This window comes from Oncorhynchus mykiss, chromosome Y (genome assembly GCF_013265735.2).
Source record: "Oncorhynchus mykiss isolate Arlee chromosome Y, USDA_OmykA_1.1, whole genome shotgun sequence".
Taxonomy (NCBI): Eukaryota; Metazoa; Chordata; class Actinopteri; order Salmoniformes; family Salmonidae; genus Oncorhynchus; species Oncorhynchus mykiss.
In genome coordinates, this window is record NC_048593.1 from 31,274,821 (window position 1) to 31,296,954 (window position 22,134).

At 43.1% G+C, this 22,134-nt stretch overlaps 1 protein-coding gene across 3 annotated transcripts in view; it reads left to right on the forward strand.

The window, feature by feature from the left end:
* Nucleotides 1–22,134, forward strand: part of LOC110509418 (disks large homolog 4) — a 206,312-nt gene that overhangs the window by 37,392 nt on the left and 146,786 nt on the right. The window lies entirely within an intron of this gene.

Genomic DNA, 22,134 nt, shown 5'->3' on the forward strand with positions numbered 1-22,134 from the left:
ACTGCTGAATGCCTGTCTGGTAACACTGCTGAATGCCTGTCTGGTAACACTGCTGAATGCCTGTCTGGTAACACTGCTGAATGTCTGGCTGGTAACACTGCTGAATGTCTGGCTGGTAACACTGCTGAATGCCTGTCTGGCAACACTGTCTGGCTGGTAACACTGCTGAATGCCTGTCTGGTAACACTGCTGAATGCCTGTCTGGTAACACTGCTGAATGTCTGGCTGGTAACACTGCTGAATGCCTGTCTGGTAACACTGCTGAATGCCTGTCTGGTAACACTGCTGAATGTCTGGCTGGTAACACTGCTGAATGCCTGTCTGGTAACACTGCTGAATGTCTGGCTGTGGCTGGCTGGCTGGCTGACTGACTGGATGGCTAGGGACATCTCAGAAAAGAAAAGACTGGTATGAAATAATGTCCTTTGGTGTCAAGGAAGACGGTGGGATCCATACAAGACATTCCTTTGATCCCACACTGTATAAAGATGGCCATGTCGTCTCCTATAGGAGTGTCAGAGGTATTATTAGCCTTGCGAATGCATCAGATACTATGACAGTGCTCTTATCATACTCTTCAACATAGAGTAGGCTGACACCTTGTGGCATGATGTATAAGTGCAAGAAAATGGGAATTTAGCCCAGGGACTATTTCTACTGCTTCATTACTCATTTTACGTCATTAAATTCATTATATTCCTGTACAATAGCCTAGATCCTAATTCGCGTAGCGTCTGTCGTTTTTCAACCATTATGCGTTCTCGTCATGGGATGAGACCACTAAAAAATAAGGAATCAGTAGAGAGAATGACAATGAATATGACTCCTGCATTAGCCTAGTAGTTTGTGAAAAATGACTGTTTTCCCTGCTCTGTTAATCTGAAATTCTGGTCGGGAAAAATGGGTCGGCTTAACCTGCTGCATTCCAAAAAAAAGGCTCCTCTGAATGCCTAAGTCTTTGATGTCGATGACGTGCTCTCTAGTGTTAATGGCGTAAACTGCTACCTCAATATCTGTCACAGGCAGGACTGAATAGAGAGAAAACATGACAGATCAATTAACTGATTATATGAAGGCACAAACATGCTCGCACGCACGCACGCACGCACGCACACACGCACACACGCACACACACACACACGCACACACAGGTTTGTTTGTCTCGGACTCTGTATCTTCATGTTCTTCTTATGGGTGATGTCAGTTGCTTAGCAACCAAGCTATCAGGGCCCGTTTGTTGCCATGACAACATGGCAGGGGTATCATAGAGAGAAGAGATATGAAAGGCGAGGGAAGAAAAAATGAGAGAGGGGCTGAGAGACCAAGAGAGCGAAAGAGGAGGGGGTAGAGAGAGAGTGATGAGAGAGTGAGGGAAAGTGAGCACGAGCACAGAGTGAGACATGTTGTTGCTGAGTGTTGATGATATGAAACCTGGAGTGTGCAGGTAGGAGGGTGACATCGGCGTAGGCGGTAGCAGAGAATAGGAAATGAACACTTAACACGTTACATGGTAACGTAGTATTCACGCGTTGTGTATAATGTAGATGTTCTGTGTTATACAACATTTGTTGAGTACTGTTTTAAAGAAAATGACTATATGGCTGTTAGATTGCTTTAATCATGGATACAGAACGTTCTAGTTCAAATACCCTCTATCTAATACAATTGGGCTCTCAGTCCAACCTCAGCTGCTGTCAAAATATATGCAGCAACCCAGTTCAATGGGGCCTAGTCCAGTGGGGTCAGGGCTGTTTTCCCTCTGTTTACCTGCTGTTTCACACCCCTCTGAACCAGTAGTGGTGTGTGGGTAAAATCACTGGGGAAGCCAGTAAAAAAGCCATATTACAACCTGTGTTGTGATAATTGCGTTGTTTGCTCGATAACCTGTTAATGAATGTGCCTTGCGGCCGTGATATATATAGGGCCTAAAGACAGAGACAATAAGAAGACACAGTGGCAGAATAAGTTCAACCACACCTTTGTTTTATCACTAAACCGGATAGCAACATCTGTCCAGTGAAGTCCACAAAGCATATTGCATGTCACAGACAGTTACACGACCTACAGCATGGTCAAGCAAGGTAATGTTTCTGGACTTTTCGGCTCACTAAACAACTATTGATATAGAACCACAGAGAGATACTGCAAGTCACAAAGAAAACAGGAGCTGCCTCCACTATTCCAGCATCATTTCAACTTTAACATCATCAAATCACCTCTGCTTAGTCTAATACAGCGACAACTAAAAGATACCAAACACAATTTAGTCCAATCAACGTAAGCTAAATATGATGTGGCCGTCCATGATTGTGATTTCTCTGTGTGTGTGTGTGTGTGTGTGTGTGCGCGCGCGCGCGCGTTTGTGCAAATATGTTGACTCACCCTACTTGTAGAGAAACACCAACGCCATCCTCCTCTCTTTCATGTGAACAAACCGGTCTACTGTATCACCCTGTCATACAGTACACACTTTTAGTTTTTGGTGTCCTAGGCTACCTGGCTAAAATGCTTGCTCACTAGCCTAACTTCCATTCATGGGCAACGTTAGCTAGTTAACATTAGCCTTCTACATCTAGCTACATATTGAACTTCCATCCTCTCAGGCTCGGGGCACAACAATGTGTGAATTAATGGTTGGATTAAAATTGCCATTGTAGCCAAATCCCTGTCTCCATCCATGGATCATTTAGAAATGGCCAACTTTAGCTAGCTATCTAGCTAGCCACCGGAGAACAACACAACGAGATGCAGCAATTTAAGTTGTTCCTGTCAATGACATGTGCTCTCAATGCGATTTGATAGGAGTGACGGATAGGGCTTCCCTGTTCACTCGGTCGGATGCCTTCACCAGTGAGATACATTCAGTCTCTTGCAAATTGAAGGAACATTTTGAAACAGAGACAAAAGATAAATAATTGTATATGTTTTAAAAAAAAAGAAGCCTTGGGAGAAGCCTGGCTTCCCTTGGCCTCCATGAATACATGCCACTGCTCTGAACAGACTGAAAATAACACAATATTATGTAGCTGTGGTATGAATGTAGTTGGCTCTGGGCTAGCACACAGACCTTTACCCTGTTTACACCTGGTATTTGTGTTACATGCTCTGTGGCCACATCCACTCACATGAATCCACCTGGGCAGGTGTGGATGGATGCTATAACCCAGATAGGGCTGGGCTCAGGCAAATCAACCTCCTGAGGTGAATGTGTTTTGGTTGTTCTGTGGCTATAGGTTGTTTTGAAATTGAACCAGCCAGTGGGTCATTTGAATTGCAGATGAGTTGGCCAAATACTACTACTGTTTCTTAGGTAGCTCCACATCATGTTGATTATAATGTGTACTCCAAGTGCTGCCAGAACACAGTTGGATATTAGAAGCAACTTTAATTGACCATGCACAGGGATTGTCTGAAATGACAAATATTTTGGTTGAATTCAATGCTAGTCCAAATTTGAACATAGATTTTGCTTAAAGCTGCAATGATATCACAGTCCAATACCATGTTCCTCCACTGACCTGAGTCATATAGGAGGAATCCAAATGAGGGGGAAGGTATGTGAGAGAGAGGGACAGAGAGAGAAAGGGAGGGAGGGAGGGGTGGGTGGAGGGATGAGGGAGGAAGGGAGGGAGGGAGAGAGAGAGGGAGGAGGAATGAGAGAGAGAGAGAGAGAGAGAGAGAGGAACAGAGGTAGGGAGAGGAGTGGAGGGAATGAGGGGCTATGAACAGTACTGTATGTTTGAAGGGAAGAGCAGAAAATACATGCAAAAAGCGTAGGTGAGGTCTACACTCACTCTCTCTTCCTCTCTCCTTCTCTCTTCCTCTCTCCTTCTCTCTTCCTCTCTCCTTCTCTCTCTGTTTCACTCTCTCTTCCTCTCTCCTTCTCTCTTCCTCTCTCCTTCTCGCTCTGTTTCACTCTCTCTTCCTCTCTCCTTCTCTCTCTGTTTCACTCTCTCTTCCTCTCTCCTTCTCTCTTCCTCTCACCTTCTCTCTCTGTTTCACTCTCTCTTCCTCTCTCCTTCTCTCTTCCTCTCACCTTCTCTCTCTGTTTCACTCTCTCTTCCTCTCTCCTTCTCTCTTCCTCTCTCCTTCTCTCTCTGTTTCACTCTCTCTTCCTCTCTCCTTCTCTCTCTGTTTCACTCTCTCTTCCTCTCTCATTCTCTCTCTGTTTCACTCTCTCTTCCTCTCTCCTTCTCTCTTCCTCACACCTTCTCTCTCTGTTTCACTCTCTCTTCCTCTCTCCTTCTCTCTCTGTTTCACTCTCTCTTCCTCTCTCCTTCTCTCTCTGTTTCACTCTCTCTTCCTCTCTCATTCTCTCTCTGTTTCACTCTCTCTTCCTCTCTCCTTCTCTCTCTGTTTCACTCTCTCTTCCTCTCTCCTTCTCTCTCTGTTTCACTCTCTCTTCCTCTCTCCTTCTCTCTTCCTCACACCTTCTCTCTCTGTTTCACTCTCTCTTCCTCTCTCATTCTCTCTCTGTTTCACTCTCTCTTCCTTTCTCCTTCTCTCTTCCTCGCACCTTCTCTCTCTGTTTCACTCTCTCTTCCTCTCTCCTTCTCTCTTCCTCTCTCCTTCTCTCTCTGTTTCACTCTCTCTTCCTCTCTCCTTCTCTCTTCCTCACACCTTCTCTCTCTGTTTCACTCTCTTCCTCTCTCCTTCTCTCTCTGTTTCACTCTCTCTTCCTCTCTCCTTCTCTCTTCCTCACACCTTCTCTCTCTGTTTCACTCTCTCTTCCTCTCTCATTCTCTCTCTGTTTCACTCTCTCTTCCTTTCTCCTTCTCTCTTCCTCGCACCTTCTCTCTCTGTTTCACTCTCTCTTCCTCTCTCCTTCTCTCTTCCTCTCTCCTTCTCTCTCTGTTTCACTCTCTCTTCCTCTCTCCTTCTCTCTCTGTTTCACTCTCTCTTCCTCTCTCCTTCTCTCTTCCTCACACCTTCTCTCTCTGTTTCACTCTCTCTTCCTCTCTCATTCTCTCTCTGTTTCACTCTCTCTTCCTCTCTCCTTCTCTCTTCCTCACACCTTCTCTCTCTGTTTCACTCTCTCTTCCTCTCTCATTCTCTCTCTGTTTCACTCTCTCTTCCTCTCTCCTTCTCTCTTGCTCTCTCCTTCTTTCTCTTCCTCCCTCTCTCCATCGCTCTCAATCCCTCTCTCTCTCCCCTCCCTCTCTCACTGGCTGTGACGAACATATTTTGTGAGTCACGGCTGGATCAGTCAACCAGCTCTCTCTGTTCAGACCCTAGACTTAACACTGAGACGTAGCCAACACCAACTCTGGCTTCCAGGAAAAACTCTCTCTCCTCATCTGCTACGATAACCCCCTTCCCCCTCCCTCTTTTCCCCTCCCCGTCTCTCTTTTTTATTCCCCCAACCCATTCACAGTCTCCCATCGCTCTCTCTCTTTCTATTCCTCCGTCCCTCCTTTCCTCCTTTACTACTGGCGTCTGAGAGGCTGTTTTTCTGTGTGTCTTGCTCATGAAGGGCCGCAACAAGCTCCCTTCGCTCTGCTCGTGTGTGGTAGGTACATTTACCTCTGTGTCTTTCGGGATTACCCCTCATCCGTCTCTCCGTCTATGTCTGGCATGTCGGTCAAAGTGTTGTTGATGAGTGGTAGTAGCTGTGGGAACGGTGGTCAATCTGTCTGCCTGGTTGTATGTCGGTCTGTCTGTAGGTCTGTCTGCCTGGTCACCTATAGCTTAGCACCAATAGGAGCTGGAGGTAAAAGCTCTGTTTTTGTCATATGTTGTGCATGCTGTGTTTGGGTGTGTTCCTTAGATTTATAGTTATGCAGTTATGTACGTATGTGTCTGTGTATGGGAGGGTGGGTTGAATCAGCGTGTGAACGTGGCCTGGCATATGTGGTGTGTGTGTCAGGGTAAGTGCGTATAGAGAGTGGTTCAAGTGGACTTGTTGAAGACAGGAGTACATGCCTCCTCTGGTTTTGTGTTAGATTATATTTATTTGGGTGCGTTTGGAAGGTTGTTTCTCTGTACAGTGTGTGTATGTATAGTGTTTGTACATACAGTATGTGTGTAAATGCACAAATGGGAACATGAGAGCATTGATTAGTTACTGGTAGCTCAGGTCTCCCCCAGGCTTAGTTACTGAGTGGACATGAACGGGGCCTGAGCTGTCTGGCCATGATTGTGTGTGTGTGCGCGTGTGCGTGTGTGACAGTCTCACTGTGTTTGTTGTGTCTCAGGGTGGTGTGTGACAGTCTCACTGTGTTTGTTGTGTCTCAGGGTGGTGTGTGACAGTCTCACTGTGTTTGTTGTGTCTCAGGATGGTGTGTGATAGTCTCACTGTGTTTGTTGTGTCTCAGGGTGGTGTGTGACAGTCTCACTGTGTGTGTTGTGTCTCAGGGTGGTGTGTGACCGACTCACTGTGTGTGCTGCGTCTCAGGGTGGTGTGTGATAGTCTCACTGTGTTTGTTGTGTCTCAGGGTGGTGTGTGATAGTCTCACAGTGTGTGCTGTGTCTCAGGGTGGTGTGTGATAGTCTCACTGTGTTTGTTGTGTCTCAGGGTGGTGTGTGACAGTCTCACTGTGTGTGCTGCGTCTCAGGGTGGTGTGTGATAGTCTCACTGTGTGTGCTGCGTCTCAGGGTGGTGTGTGATAGTCTCACTGTGTTTGTTGTGTCTCAGGGTGGTGTGTGACAGTCTCACTGTGTTTGTTGTGTCTCAGGGTGGTGTGTGATAGTCTCACTGTGTGTGCTGCGTCTCAGGGTGGTGTGTAACAGTCTCACTGTGTTTGTTGTGTCTCAGGGTGGTGTGTAACAGTCTCATTGTGTTTGTTGTGTCTCAGGGTGGTGTGTGACAGTCTCATTGTGTTTGTTGTGTCTCAGGGTGGTGTGTGATAGTCTCACTGTGTTTGTTGTGTCTCAGGGTGGTGTGTGACAGTCTCATTGTGTTTGTTGTGTCTCAGGGTGGTGTGTGATAGTCTCACTGTGTGTGCTGCGTCTCAGGGTGGTGTGTGACAGTCTCACTGTGTTTGTTGTGTCTCAGGGTGGTGTGTGATAGTCTCACTGTGTTTGTTGTGTCTCAGGGTGGTGTGTAACAGTCTCACTGTGTTTGTTGTGTCTCAGGGTGGTGTGTAACAGTCTCATTGTGTTTGTTGTGTCTCAGGGTGGTGTGTAACAGTCTCACTGTGTTTGTTGTGTCTCAGGGTGGTGTGTAACAGTCTCACTGTGTTTGTTGTGTCTCAGGGTGGTGTGTAACAGTCTCATTGTGTTTGTTGTGTCTCAGGGTGGTGTGTAACAGTCTCACTGTGTTTGTTGTGTCTCAGGGTGGTGTGTGACAGTCTCACTGTGTTTGTTTTGTCTCAGGGTGGTGTGTGACAGTCTCACTGTGTTTGTTGTGTCTCAGGGTGGTGTGTGACAGTCTCACTGTGTTTGTTGTGTCTCAGGGTGGTGTGTGACAGTCTCACTGTGTTTGTTGTGTCTCAGGATGGTGTGTGACAGTCTCACTGTGTTTGTTGTGTCTCAGGGTGGTGTGTAACAGTCTCATTGTGTTTGTTGTGTCTCAGGGTGGTGTGTGACAGTCTCACTGTGTTTGTTGTGTCTCAGGGTGGTGTGTGACAGTCTCACTGTGTTTGTTGTGTCTCAGGGTGGTGTGTGACAGTCTCACTGTGTTTGTTGTGTCTCAGGGTGGTGTGTAACAGTCTCATTGTGTTTGTTGTGTCTCAGGGTGGTGTGTGACAGTCTCACTGTGTTTGTTGTGTCTCAGGGTGGTGTGTAACAGTCTCATTGTGTTTGTTGTGTCTCAGGGTGGTGTGTGACAGTCTCATTGTGTTTGTTGCGTCTCAGGGTGGTGTGTAACAGTCTCATTGTGTTTGTTGCGTCTCAGGGTGGTGTGTGATAGTCTCATTGTGTTTGTTGCGTCTCAGGGTGGTGTGTGACAGTCTCATTGTGTTTGTTGCGTCTCAGGGTGGTGTGTAACAGTCTCATTGTGTTTGTTGCGTCTCAGGGTGGTGTGTGATAGTCTCATTGTGTTTGTTGCGTCTCAGGGTGGTGTGTAACAGTCTCATTGTGTTTGTTGTGTCTCAGGGTGGTGTGTGACAGTCTCACTGTGTTTGTTGTGTCTCAGGGTGGTGTGTGACAGTCTCACTGTGTTTGTTGTGTCTCAGGGTGGTGTGTGATAGTCTCACAGTGTGTGTTGTGTCTCAGGGTGGTGAAACAAGGTGAAATGTATGTCAGGTCATTGTTAAATAAATTATTCAAGGTGGATGTAATTCACATACAGAAGAACCTACATTTTACATGGAAATACAGGAAGAACATCTGTTTTCAAAAAGGGTGAAGTATATACGACCCCTGTCTTAAGTGACCAACCTTCTTGTTTACTGTACCTTTAAAGAGGCAACATGTCTCTGGCTTTCCCACTGTTTGGCAGAATTCCTGCAGATATGCTGTGATCTTTTCCTGTAATGTTAGTGTTTACCAATCAATTGATTAGAGACCCCCACATATTGTTCCAGCCCACCACTATAGCACACCTGATTCAGCTAGTCAAATGACCAAGTCTTTGATTAAGAGTGAATCAGGTGTATTTGTTGAGCTGGAACAAAAATGTTCAGTCCTGTGGGTCCCTGACAAGGTTTTTCCTTTTCATGTTGTCCAACACTGCTGCTGTAGGCCTTCAACAGGTACAGATGTAGGCTCTTAATTTGATCACTTCTTTGTTGCTGAGAATTTTCCTGCACTGCAAGAAATGCAGACAAGCGTTTTGATTTACATAAATTCACTGAAAACTCTAGATTTGGTATTTTATGAGGATCCCCATTTGCTGTTGTGAAAGCAACAGCTACTCTTCCTGGGGTCCACACAGAACATGAAACATAACATAATACAGAACTACATACATTTAAAGGTGTTGTGATAAAAACCTTTAAATGACACACATACTTTGTTTAATTTCCATGTTAAGTCAGTAGTAAAAATATAAAAGAGTAGAGGGCCAAGAGAGCTGCCCTGCTGTGCACTACACAGTTTAACATTACAGAAGTTTCCATTAAAGAAATTCCTCTGTGTTCTATTAGATAGATATTTCTGAATCCACTATATGGCAGAGGTTGAAAAGCCCTAACACATATGTTTTCTCTACAGCAGGTTATGGTCAATAATATCAAAGGCTGCATTGAAATCAAACAGTACAGCTCCCACAATCTTCTAATTACCAATTTATTTCAACCGATCATCAGTCATTTGTGTCAGTGCAGTAAATAAAATCAAGTCAAATTGCATTTCTCACATGCGCTGAATACAACTGGTGTAGACTTTACTGTGAAATGCTTGTTTATCAGCCCTTCCCAACAATGCAGAGTTTAAAAATAATCATAAAATAGTAACACGAGGAATACAGTAAAATACACAAGAATGGAGCTATATACAGGGAGTACCAGATCAATGTGGAGCTATATACAGGGAGTACCAGTACCAGATCAATGTGGAGCTACATACAGGGAGTGCCAGATCAATGTGGAGCTATATACAGGGAGTACCAGATCAATGTGGAGCTATATACAGGGAGTATCAGTACCAGATCAATGTGGAGCTATATACAGGGAGTACCAGTACCAGATCAATGTGGAGCTATATACAGGGAGTACCAGTACCAGATCAATGTGGAGCTATATACAGGGAGTACCAGTACCAGATCAATGTGGAGCTATATACAGGGAGTACCAGTACCAGATCAATGTGGAGCTATATACAGGGAGTACCAGTACCAGATCAATGTGGAGCTATATACAGGGAGTACCAGTACCAGATCAATGTGGAGCTATATACAGGGAGTGCCAGTACCAGATCAATGTGGAGCTATATACAGAGAGTACCAGTACCAGATCAATGTGGAGCTATATACAGGGAGTACCAGTACCAGATATATGTGGAGCTACATACAGGGAGTGCCAGATCAATGTGAAGCTATATACAGGGAGTACCAGATCAATGTGGAGCTATATACAGGGAGTATCAGCACCAGATCAATGTGGAGCTATATACAGGGAGTACCAGTACCAGATCAATGTGGAGCTATATACAGGGAGTACCAGTACCAGATCAATGTGGAGCTATATACAGGGAGTACCAGTACCAGATCAATGTGGAGCTATATACAGGGAGTACCAGTACCAGATCAATGTGGAGCTATATACAGGGAGTACCAGTGCCAGATCAATGTGGAGCTATATACAGAGAGTACCAGTACCAGATCAATGTGGAGCTATATACAGGGAGTACCAGTACCAGATCAATGTGGAGCTATATACAGGGAGTACCAGTACCAGATCAATGTGCAGCTATATACAGGGAGTACCAGTACCAGATCAATGTGGAGCTATATACAGGGAGTACCAGTACCAGATCAATGTGCAGAGGTACGAGGTACTTGAGGTAGATATTTACACAAAGGCAAGGTGAAGTTGCTAAGCATCAGGATTTATAATAATAAGAGTAAAATAAAGACCAGAGCAGCAGAATACCGTTCTTTATAAGCATGCTGAAAGTCTGTTGTTCATTTGTTTACAGAGAAGTAGCATTATATCTGGTCATTATTATTTCTTCTTAAGTTTGCTAAGAGTTGGTAGCAAGCTGATTGGTCGGTTGTTAGAACCATTAAAGGGTTCTTGGGTAGCGGAATGACTTTAGCTTCCCTCCAGGTCTGAGGACAAACATTTTTCTCCAGACTAAAAATATGACAAAACGGAGTGGCAATATAGTCAGCTGCCATCCTCAGCAGCTTTCCATCTAAGCTGTCATTATCTGGAGGTTTCTCATTATTGATGGGCAACAATAATTGTTCCACTTCACCCAAACGTACTTTACAAAATTACAATGCTTTTCTTTCATTATTAGGTATTTTATGAATGAATATGATGGCTCACAGTCTGTTGTTGGCATTTCATGCCTAAGTTTGCCTACTATGCCAATTAAATAGTCATTAAAGTAATTGGCAACATCAAAAGGTTTTGTGATAAATGATCCATCTGATTCAGTGAAAGATAGAGTGGAATTAGCCCCTTCGGCCTATAATTTCATTTAAACTATTCCAAAGCTTTTTGTCCATCATTTTTTCCAACATAATTTATTTTTATTCAGTTTAGTCACTTAAGTTCTCAATTTACAGTAGGTTTGCCAATCAGATGTGTAGCCAGACTTATAAACCAGTACGTTTTCCTCATCCCTCTCAACCATAAAATGTTTCAATTCTTAATCAATCCACGGGGCTTTAACAGTTCTAGCAGTCAGTTTCTTAATAGGTGCATGGTCTGGATGCTCCTCATTACACACATCAGACCAGAACATATTTTTTGTGACTTCAACATAGGAATCCGTACAAAAGGTTTTGTATGATCTATTATTCTCTATTTTAGGACCAGCCTTTGGAACTTTGGCTTTCCTAGATATGGCCACTATATTCTGATCAGTACATCCAATGGATATAACTTTAGAGCAAAGTTCTGCAGCATGGGTAAAAATATGATCAATACACGTGGATGATTTACTGTAGATCCTGTACTGTTTCAAAACACCCTGGTAGGTTGATTAATAACCTGAGCCAGATAACAGGCACTGGTTACAGTGAGCAGCTTCCTCATAAGCGGATAGTTTGATGAAAACCAGTAAATATATATATATATATATTCAGGTCACCCCAAAATAGACCTCTATGTTAACATCACACGCATTATCAAGCATTGCAAACATACACTACATGACCAAAAGTATGTGGACACCTGCTCGTCAAATATCTAATTCCAAAATCATGGGCAATTATTATGGAGTTGGTCCCCCCTTCGCTGCGAAAACAGCCTACACTCTTCTGGGAAAGCTTTCCACTAGATGTTGGAACATTGCTGCAGGAACTTGCTTCCATTCAGCCACAAGAGCATTAGTGAGGTCGGGGCACTGATGTTGGGAAATTAGGCCTGGCTCGCAGTCGGCGTTCCAATTCATCCCAAAGGTGTTCGATGGGGTTGAGGTCAGGGTTCTTCCAAACAGATCTCGACAAACCATTTCTGTATGGACCTCACTTTTCTGCACGAGGTCATTGTCATGCTGAAACCGGAAAGGGCCTTCCCCAAACAGAATAGTCTAGAATGTCATTGTAGGCTGTAGTGTTAAGATTTCCCTTCACTGGAACTAAGGGGCTTAGCACGAACCATGAGAAACAGCCCCAGACCATTATTCCTCCTCCACCAAACTTTGCAGTTGGCACTATGCATTGGGGCAGGTAGCGTTCTCCTGGCATCCATCGGACTGCCAGATGGTGAAGCATGATTCATCACTCCAGAGAACGCGTTGCCATTGCTCCACAGTCCAATGGCAGCGAGCTTTACACCACTCCAGCCGACGGTTGGCATTGCAAATCTTAGGCTTGTGTGCGGCTGCTTGGCCATGGAAACCCATTTCATGAAGCTTCCTACAAACAGTTCTTGTGCTAACATTGTTTCAAGAGGCAGTTTGAAACTCGGTATTGAGTGTTACAACAGAGGACAGACGATTATGGTATCGTTCTGTGAGCTTGTGTGGCCTACCACTTCGCGCCTGAGCCATTGTTGCTCCTAGACGTTTCCACTTCACAATAACAGCACTTGCAGTTGACCGGGGCAGCTGTAGCAGGGCAGAGATTTGGAAAGTTGGCATCATATGACGGGGCCACGTTGAATGTCACTGAGCTCTTCAGTAAGGCCATTCTACAGCCAATGGTGTCTATGGAGATTGCATCTGTCAGCAACGGGTGTGGCTGAAATAGCCGAATCCACTCATTTGAAGGGGTGTCCACATATTTTTGTATATATAGTATATTATCCAAATAATGAATGTTAGCACTTGGTGACCCATAGCAGCACCCCAAAACAAGAGGCTTCAGCTGAGGCAGGTGAATGTGAAACTATACACCTCTTCAACAGCACTAGACATGAGATCCTCTCTAAGATTTACAGGAATATCGCTCTGAACATATACAGCTGAAGCTATTTTCCTGTTGTAACAACTGCTTGTAGAAACCTTTTTGTTTGCTTAAAAGCTCCTTCACCTGTGCTAGAGAAACACTGTCCTCTCCGTTACTCCCACAGGCTTTGGTTTTGTATGTCACGGTAGCGACGTAGCCTAACGCTGGTGCTGCACGTAGTTCCGGAAACTGCAACAAACAGCAGGGATTGAGACAGCCACAAGCCCGGGACAATCCGCAGTCCTAGCCACAAGGGCTATCCGTGTCGCTGGCTGTGTTCAAGTTCAGGAAACCTTGCTAGCTGAATAGCTAGTTAGCAGCTAGGCTAGCTGCTACACCAAGCAGCTCTTCAGACTTTTGGTTGGCAGGACAGATAGTGGCGGTCCCAGCAACAGATGCTAACCGAATGCTATCCGAATTGAAAAGGTAGCTAGTAACCAAACGTTTTCAACAGAATACTTTTCAAAAGTTTAAAAACAATAAACCCAGATCTCTCTCGTTCTGCTTTCAGCACGTGTTGCCTCTCAATCTAATAAAAGGAGAAACAGTCTTTGAGTCTTACAAAGGTTGCAGAACTGATCATCTCAAAAGAGGTGCCAAGGTAGCATACTTTAAATGAGGGGTCCTGCTTTAACACTAAAACCTGCATTAACACAGTTACATTAACGGAACTCCCTAAAAACACACCAGTTTGATACAGCTACGACTGGAAGGGATTTTTCGTAACAGGTTAGGAGAGCATTTCCACTAACACTAACCCTAAACCTTCTCTAAACCTTAACATAAATTCTCCTAACTTGCTACGTTAATTCTCCTAACCTACTGAGTAATTTGTTCTAACCTGTTCTAACCTGCTACATAGCTGTATCGAAGTGGCGTGTTTTTAGGGAATCTCTATATTAATAGTATTGCACTTTTCATGTAGCCTACTTTTGTCCAGCTAATAGCTTAACCACCAAGCAACATTATGGACTAAACGTTAAAATCTTGTTGCTGCAGGATTACTTTGCTACGACAATACTAGTCAAATTAAGATCCTACATCTGTAGCATCAGGTACCCCAAGGTAGTATTCTCTCAACAGGTGCTTTCAAATAGTGCCGCTCCTTGGGTTTCATATCATGTACAGTTGAAGTCGGAAGTTTACATACACTTAGGTTGGAGTCATTAAAACTAGTTTTTCAACCACTCCACAAATGTCTTGTTAACAAACTACAGTTTTGGCAAGTCGGTTAGGACATCTACTTTGTACATGACACAAGTAATTGTTCCAACAATTGTTTACAGACAGATTATTTCACTTAGAATTCACTGTATCACAATTCCAGTGGGTCAGAAGTTTACATAGACTAAGTTGACTGTGCCTTTAAACAGCTTGGAAAATTCCAGAAAATTATGTCATGGCTTTAGAAGCTTCTGATAGGCTAATTGACATCATTTGAGTGAATTTGAGGTGTACCTGTGGATGTATTTCAAGGCCTACCTTCAAACTCAGTGCCTCTTTGCTTGACATCATGGGAAAATCAAAAGAAATCAGCCAAGACCTCAGACAAAATATTGTAGACCTCCACAAGTCTGGTTCATCCTTGGGAGCAATTTCCAAACGCCTGAAGGTACCACGTTCATCTGTACAAACAATAGTACGCAAGTGTAAACACCATGGGACCATGCAGCCATCATACCACTCAGGAAGGAGACGTGTTCTGTCTCCTAGAGATGAACGTACTTTGGTGCGAAAAGTGCAAATCAATCCCAGAACAACAGCAAAGGACCTTATGAAGACGCTGGAGTAAAACTGGTACAAAGGTATCCACAGTAAAAACAAGTCCTGTATTGACATAACCTGAAAGGCTGTTCAGCAAGGAACCACTGTACCAAAACCGCCATAAAAAAAGCCAGACTGCAGTTTGCAACTGCACATGGGGACAACATTTGTACTGTTTGGAGAAATGTATTTTGATCTAATGAAACAATAATAGAACTGTGACCATAATGACCATCGTTATGTTTGGAGGAAAAAGGGGGAGGCTTGCAAGCCGAAGAACACCATCCCAACCGTGAAGCACGGGGGTGGCAGCATCATGTTGTGGGGGTGCTTTGCTGCAGGAGGGACTGGTACACTTCACAGAATAAATGGCATCATGAGGAAGGTAAATTACGTGGATATATTGAACCAACATCTCAAGACATCAGGAAGTTAAAGCTTGGTCGCAAATGGGTCTTCCAAATGGACAATGACCCCAAGCATACTACCAAAGTTGTGGCAAAATGGCTTAAGGACAACAAAGTCAAGGTATTGGAGGGGCCATCACAAATCCGACCTCAATCCTATAGAAAATCTATGGGCAGAACTGAAAAAGCGTGTGCGAGCAAGGAGGCCTACAAACCTGACTCAGTTACACCAGCTCTGTCAGGAGGAATGGGCCAAAATTCACCCAACTAATTGTGGGAAGCTTATGGAAGGCTACCCGAAACGTTTGACCCAAGCTAAACAATTTATAGGCAATGCTACCAAATACTAATTGAGTGTATTTAAACTTCTGACCCACTGGGAATGTGATGAAAGAAATAAAGGCAGAAATAAATCATTCTCTCTACTGTTATTCTGACATTTCACATTCTTAAAATAAAGTAGTGATCCTAACTGACCTAAGACAGGGAATTATTACTTGGATTAAATGTCAGGAATTGTGAAAAACTGAGTTTAAATGTATTTGGCTAAGGTATATGTAAACTTCCAACTTCAACTGTATATCTGACAATCTGCAAGTTGTGCTGTGTTTCTATGATGTTAACGTAGAGCTGTTCTTGAGTTAACTCTACAATATATGTGCTTTAATCTGACCTTTACCAAACAAAATTGCAGTAGTCATGACTGTTACCTACAATTATGCTTTCGTCACTTAACTAAAATCACAACACATCCCCTCGTGTTACATAAAAGGTGTGCCTTAATCAACCCCAAGTCACATCGAATCATGAGAGAGGGGAGACTAGAACATACGAAAGGTGTATCAGTCAAGGCCAGTGAGGTGGAAGCCAGTGACAGCCGGTGTAGCAGCAGGAGGAGGAGGAGACCCATGGCCTGACTGTACACTCTAAGAGGCTGTAATAGTTCATGAGGATGTGCAGTCATACCATAGGAACCCGGTAACCTGACCACCAGCCAGCTAGCCAATGGACTATTCGACGGGGAATCCCCACCCCCTGCAGATGTTGTCATGGAAACACTCTAGCTCTTGTGGGGTATCCTCTCTCTTGCTTGTTCACCGGATGCAGTGCAGTGTTGGGATGTGAAGCTCACCGCTACACAATGCATTGCTGGGATTTGAAGTTCACTACTCCACAATGCTCTCCTGGGACGTGTAGTTCACTATTACACAATGTATTGTTGGGATGTGGTTCTTTATTATACAATGTTTTGTTGGCACTATTACAGAATGTTCTGCTGGGACGTGTAGTTCACTATTACACAATGTATTGTTGGGATGTGGTTCTTTATTATACAATGTTTTGTTGGCACTATTACAGAATGTTCTGCTGGGACGTGTAGTTCACTATTACACAATGTATTGTTGGGATGTGGTTCTTTATTACACAGTGTTTTGCTGGCACTATGACACAATGTACCTTTGCGATGTGTAGTTCCCAGAGGTGGAAAAAGTACTCAATTGTCATACTTGAGTAAAAGTAAAGATACCTTGATAGAAAATGACTCAAGTAAAAGTGAAAGTCACCCAGGAAAAATACTACTTGAGTAAAAGTCTAAAAGTATCTGGTTTTAAATGTACTTAAGTACAGTGATGTAAAAAATACTCTATTGTCATACTTGAGTAAAAGTACAAAGTAAAAGTAAATGCTATACATCAAATTCCTTATATTAAGCAAACCAGATGGCACAATTTCCTTATTCTAATTGTTTTTGACAGCCAGGGGCACAATCCACCACTCAGACATCATTTACAAACTAAACATTTGTGTTTAGTGAGTCCGCAAGATCTGAGGCAGTAGGGATGACCAAGGATTTTCTCTTGATAAGTGTGTGAATTGGACCATTTTCTGTCCTGCTTAGTATTCAAAATGTACTTTTGGGTGTCAGGGAAACTATATGGACTAAAAAGTACATTCATGTAGTGAAGTAAAAGTTGTCAAAAATAGAAATAGTAAAGTACAGATACTCCAAAAAATGACTTAAATAGTACTTTAAAAAGTATTTTTACTTAAGTACTTACACCACTAGTAGTTCCCTACTACACAATGTACCGTTGGGATGTACATTTCATTACTACACAATATACTTCTGGGATATGAATATTACTGATACGCAATGTAGCAGTGTGATATCAAACTTACTATTACACAATGCCAACTTTCAATGTAGCAGTGGTGGACAGTAGTTTAGTGGTTTTGCAAATTCTATTTTAGAATATAGGGGGGGTGTTGATGACTAAACAGACACCTCTTTTTAAGATCCATCGAAATGTTTTAAAAAAACTGACATTATTGATCATATATCCAAGCAGGGTCCCACCATGTGATGTGAGAGCTGTACTGCCTGAACCCACTGAGGGGTAGGCCAGCCCCACATACAGGTTTCTGTGACTGTGGCAGCTAGGCTAGGTCCCACACTGTCTGCCATTCACATATAAGACACCAGAAATGAACTACATCATGGTATATAACCATAATACTATCAATGAGAGCCTTTTTAAGCAGGCTATAGTGTTTTGGATAACACTGGAAGGCCTCTAGTTTCTTCTAATATGGATAATGTCTATGTTCTCTTGAACGTGTATTTAACTGTCACGGACAGTGAGATTATTTTTTTGGGGTGTACCTGTTGTGACAAGCAGTTTTTAACAGTATGAAATCTTCACACTGTTTGTCATCCTGCATGTGTCCAGAAACATCTGAGTCTTTTATCTGTCGGCCTTCCCAATGTTTGGTACCACAACCAAGGTGGAAGCTCTATTTCAGAAGACAATATCCATGGAAACCATGTTGTGGGGTTCCAAAGCACAGTATGCTTGGCCACACACACTGTTTCAATCTCGCTCTCTCACACACACACACACACACACACACACACACACACACACACACACACACACACACACTATATATTTAACTTTCTACATGTTTTTCTTTTTGACTTTCTTCTTTGTTCCATTCCATTTTAGGCTGTAGCAATATGAAAATAGGCTTTGTGGGCAAATAATTACATGGTTTTAGCATTTTATAAAGCGTAATATTTACAGTGAGTTTTCTCTATTTAGACATTTGATTTTTGTCAGTGCTAAGTGTTTGCACCCAGGCAAGGTTTTCAAACGTATAGTTTGGTAATGATTGGATGAAAGCCGTGTGGAGTTACTTGGCTGTGTACACAATTAATTTGTTAGTTTATGAACCTCTGTGGTCTCTCTGGAATGCAAGGCTACAGGGTAAAACGGAATTTATCCAGGATATTACACATAGGTAGGCTATAAACTGTGAATGGTGAACTTCCTCTTGGAATAACGACAGTCCATAAATGTTAATTGTAACGTCCCTGACACCTTACGTGCGTGCCTCTTATTACGGGGGAGAGACAAGGTTTTTGGAATAAGATGTAAAAGGTATTTTATCTCTGCACACACCGTCGCATCTGTTCCACTTAACATTGACGTCATTCGAGAGCGTGGAGCACATCGCCGCAGTCGGTCCTGAGATGAATGTACAATATTTAGTCCACCTGGTTCTCTCGCTCCACCTTGTGGACGCAGTCAGCCAGCGCCCCCCCCCCCCCCCCCCCCCCCCCAAAAAAAATCTAATATTCAGAACCACTTGAAAAGTTTGATTCCGATAATCTCAGTGTTTCTAGTTGTTATCATAGATTGACATCTACACTTGTAAGTGTGTGTGTGTGCGTGCGTGCGTGTGTGTGTGTGAGAGAGAGATAGAGGGAGGGAGGGAGGGGTGGGTGAAGTGAAGTGGGGGCATATTACACCAATCTGGGCCAGAAGAGCCCGGTAAGGCATATAGCCTTTCCGGTGTGTTTTAGCTGGGCCTCTGCTATGTTCTTCGAGAGAGGATGGAATATGGACGCTTTGTCATACAACCATACACAGACTTTGGATGGCCTTGTGTGAGTATGTGTCTCTGCATGTTTGACCATAACTTTCTATTGTAGATTTAGGACTGGTCTCAGTGTTAAACATACCGACACATACTGATATACAGGCGATTGCATTTGCACGCTGAAAATAGTGTGTCGCTGGCCACTGCGGTGCTGAAGCTTTATTCAACTGCCAGGTCGCAGTTGTAAATGAGAATGTGTTCTCAGCTGGCCTACCTGGTTAAATAAAGGTGAGAAAAGAAAAATCGCATTTCAGGACCATGGAGAGTTCCCAGCAGACACTTCTCAATTTGTACATGTGGAGGCGCTATTATAACACCATATGGGGGTTCTATGATCGCTGCGGAGTTGTGAGCGTGAACAGCAGGCAACTTGAGGGGACTATGATGTAGAAACGTCAGCTCATGATAGTAAATCATTTACTGTTTATTATTTGTTTGCATGTTTTGATAAAAATAACCTACCGTCCAAAAATCATTGTGTATGTCGTGGATTATCGATAACCTATGTCCGCATGGGAGCCTATAACATAACTGCTTTTGTCTTGATTCACTTATGCAGAGCCTAATACACGTTCCAATTATAATTGCGCATGAAATCCAAACCTTACGGTGGTGAGAGAGAGGGAGAGTCCGATGTGGATGAAGACTTGTGCAAATCATGAATGATGGTTATTCTTGTAACACTTGAATAGAAGGAACATGAGGTGAACAACAGCATTTCATCCTTAATTAACATCTGTCCAGGGTCTAAGCAAACCTTAGAGCTAATAGGCTAGGCTACAATCCATAACTAATGTCCCCGAACTGAAGTTAGATTTTCTGATCATACAAGCGCTTGGAGTTGAACGTCGGATTTCAGCGTTGAGTAGCTTAGCACGTTTCAGGGTAGGCTACCAACTGTGGATAGCCTAGTCACCTGCACCCATTACCGCTCTTCAACGCTCCCTCTGCTCCAGCATCGCTGATCTGGCGGTGGACGGGTATGGTCTGGTTTATGGGTGTTGAACAGATGTCTCCGCCTGTTAGGAATCTAAAGTGCCTCTCACCGATGATGTGTCAGTGTAAGGTCATCTGCAGCAACCGGACTCTCTCCCTCATGTTCGGTTGCAAGGTAAGCTTAGAGCAGTTTTGGTGTAACAGTTGTAGCGAAGCTATTACAACAGTTTGTAATTGCAACACAATTCACGTATATTGGGAGAAAACGATGAGATGGCGAGACAGATGGCTTAAAAGGATGAATGAGAAACAATAGAGCGTGCTTGTGTGTTGGTGTGTGTATTTGTGCGTGTGCACGTTCGTCTTATGTGATCAAAATCAGAAACCGTTCGGTTGACACAATGAAATTGCTGACTGAGCATTGTGATCATTCCCCAAAGATGATTCCACTACCTCCCACAGCTTTTATTTTTAGGCTACTTTTGTTTCCACTTTGACATAATGATCTAGTCCCTGATTATCTGAAGCTTTGAAATGTGAGCCTCTGCTGGCGATAGGCCTTAAATGTGTTTCCTGGTTTTATGGGCCTACTCATATGGATTATTCAAGCCTGATATACAGTACTGTGTGTTCAGATCAACACTGCAGGTCAAGTGACTTTGCATGCCGAAATTTAGATCTGCCATTTCCACAGGCAATCTCCATGACATATCAACCAGAATATCTGAGCCATCCATGCATGTTACAGAGGTGGTACCATTTGATTATCTTATAAAGATCATCAATGAACAATAAACCTTATACTTCACATTTGTGCTGTTTAAGTCAATGGTCAGCATGTAAACCAGCAGGACCATTATGTTCTGCTTTACTATTCAGCTGTGGCTCATGAGCTTTCTGTTTTGCATTCCAACTAAGAGACCATATAGATCCCAGCTAGTGCATTTGGGAATATGTTTTTGGTTTCCAATTGGTTGTGGGAGGAAGCCATGCCTTTCCTGACCGGTAAAACTGAATGTTTTTTTAACATTTGGGGAACAGAAGTGAACATTTAGCCTGTTTAGGAACACTTATTTTTAGGCTACAGGGAGGTTCTGAGAATGTTTTCCTGGTAGGTTTTATTAACGCTCTGAGAACGTAAATTCTAGGTTATTTTGAGATTTTTTCATAACTTCCTTAAAACTTTCACTGAATGTTTCAATAAGACTTTTAATAACACTGCTAGCTTAGTTTGTGTTCACTTTTTTGAACTCCAAGCGCAGATAGGACACATGTAAATTAATTTCCTTGGGTATTAATCATGCAAACACATTTGTTTTTTATTTTAATTTTATCAGTGAGCTTCGAACCTTCTGTTCGCTATCCATGGAGTTAGTCCACTCCGCCACCAGGATGGAGCTAGAATGCCCGTTTTTTTTTTTATGTATACAAAGCTGTTTATTTTTGTCTATTCAAGCAGACCCCATTTCAAAGGAAACAAGCCCTCATTAAGATCAGATGTGGCGAATTAGTGGGTGCGGCCAACACACCTTAACACACTTAACAAGATAGAGGATAGAGTTGTTGATGCTGAGAACGGAATGTATATATTTGTAAATAATAATTCTTAGAACATTCTCTAAAAGGTTACAACATTTTTATTGTGCTTTTATGGAAACTTTTCTTAATTTCCACATCATATTGATGAAATTGAACCAACGTGGAATAGACGTCTGTGCCCAGTGGGATGAGGAAACGTTTTGATCCCGAGTGGCGCAGTGGTCTGAGGCACTGCATCACAGTGCTAGAAGCGTCACTACAGACCCGAGTTTGATCCCAGGCTGTATCACAACCGGCCATGATTAGGATTCTCATAGGGTGGCGCACAATAGGCCCAGCAAGTCATCCGTGTTAGGAGGGGGTTTGGCCATCATTGTAAATAAGAATTTGTTCTTAACCGACTTGCCTAGTTAAGTCAAATAAAAAGTATTTAAATTCCCACAGAACCTTTGTTCTTAACATTCTCAGTGTCAAACATGGAGAAAGTTCCTAGAACATTACAAACATTGAAATTAACCAACTTTTAGGAAATGTTCCTTTAAAGCTACAATATGTACGTTTTTGGGCAAAAATCAAATTCACATAGAAATGTGAGTTATA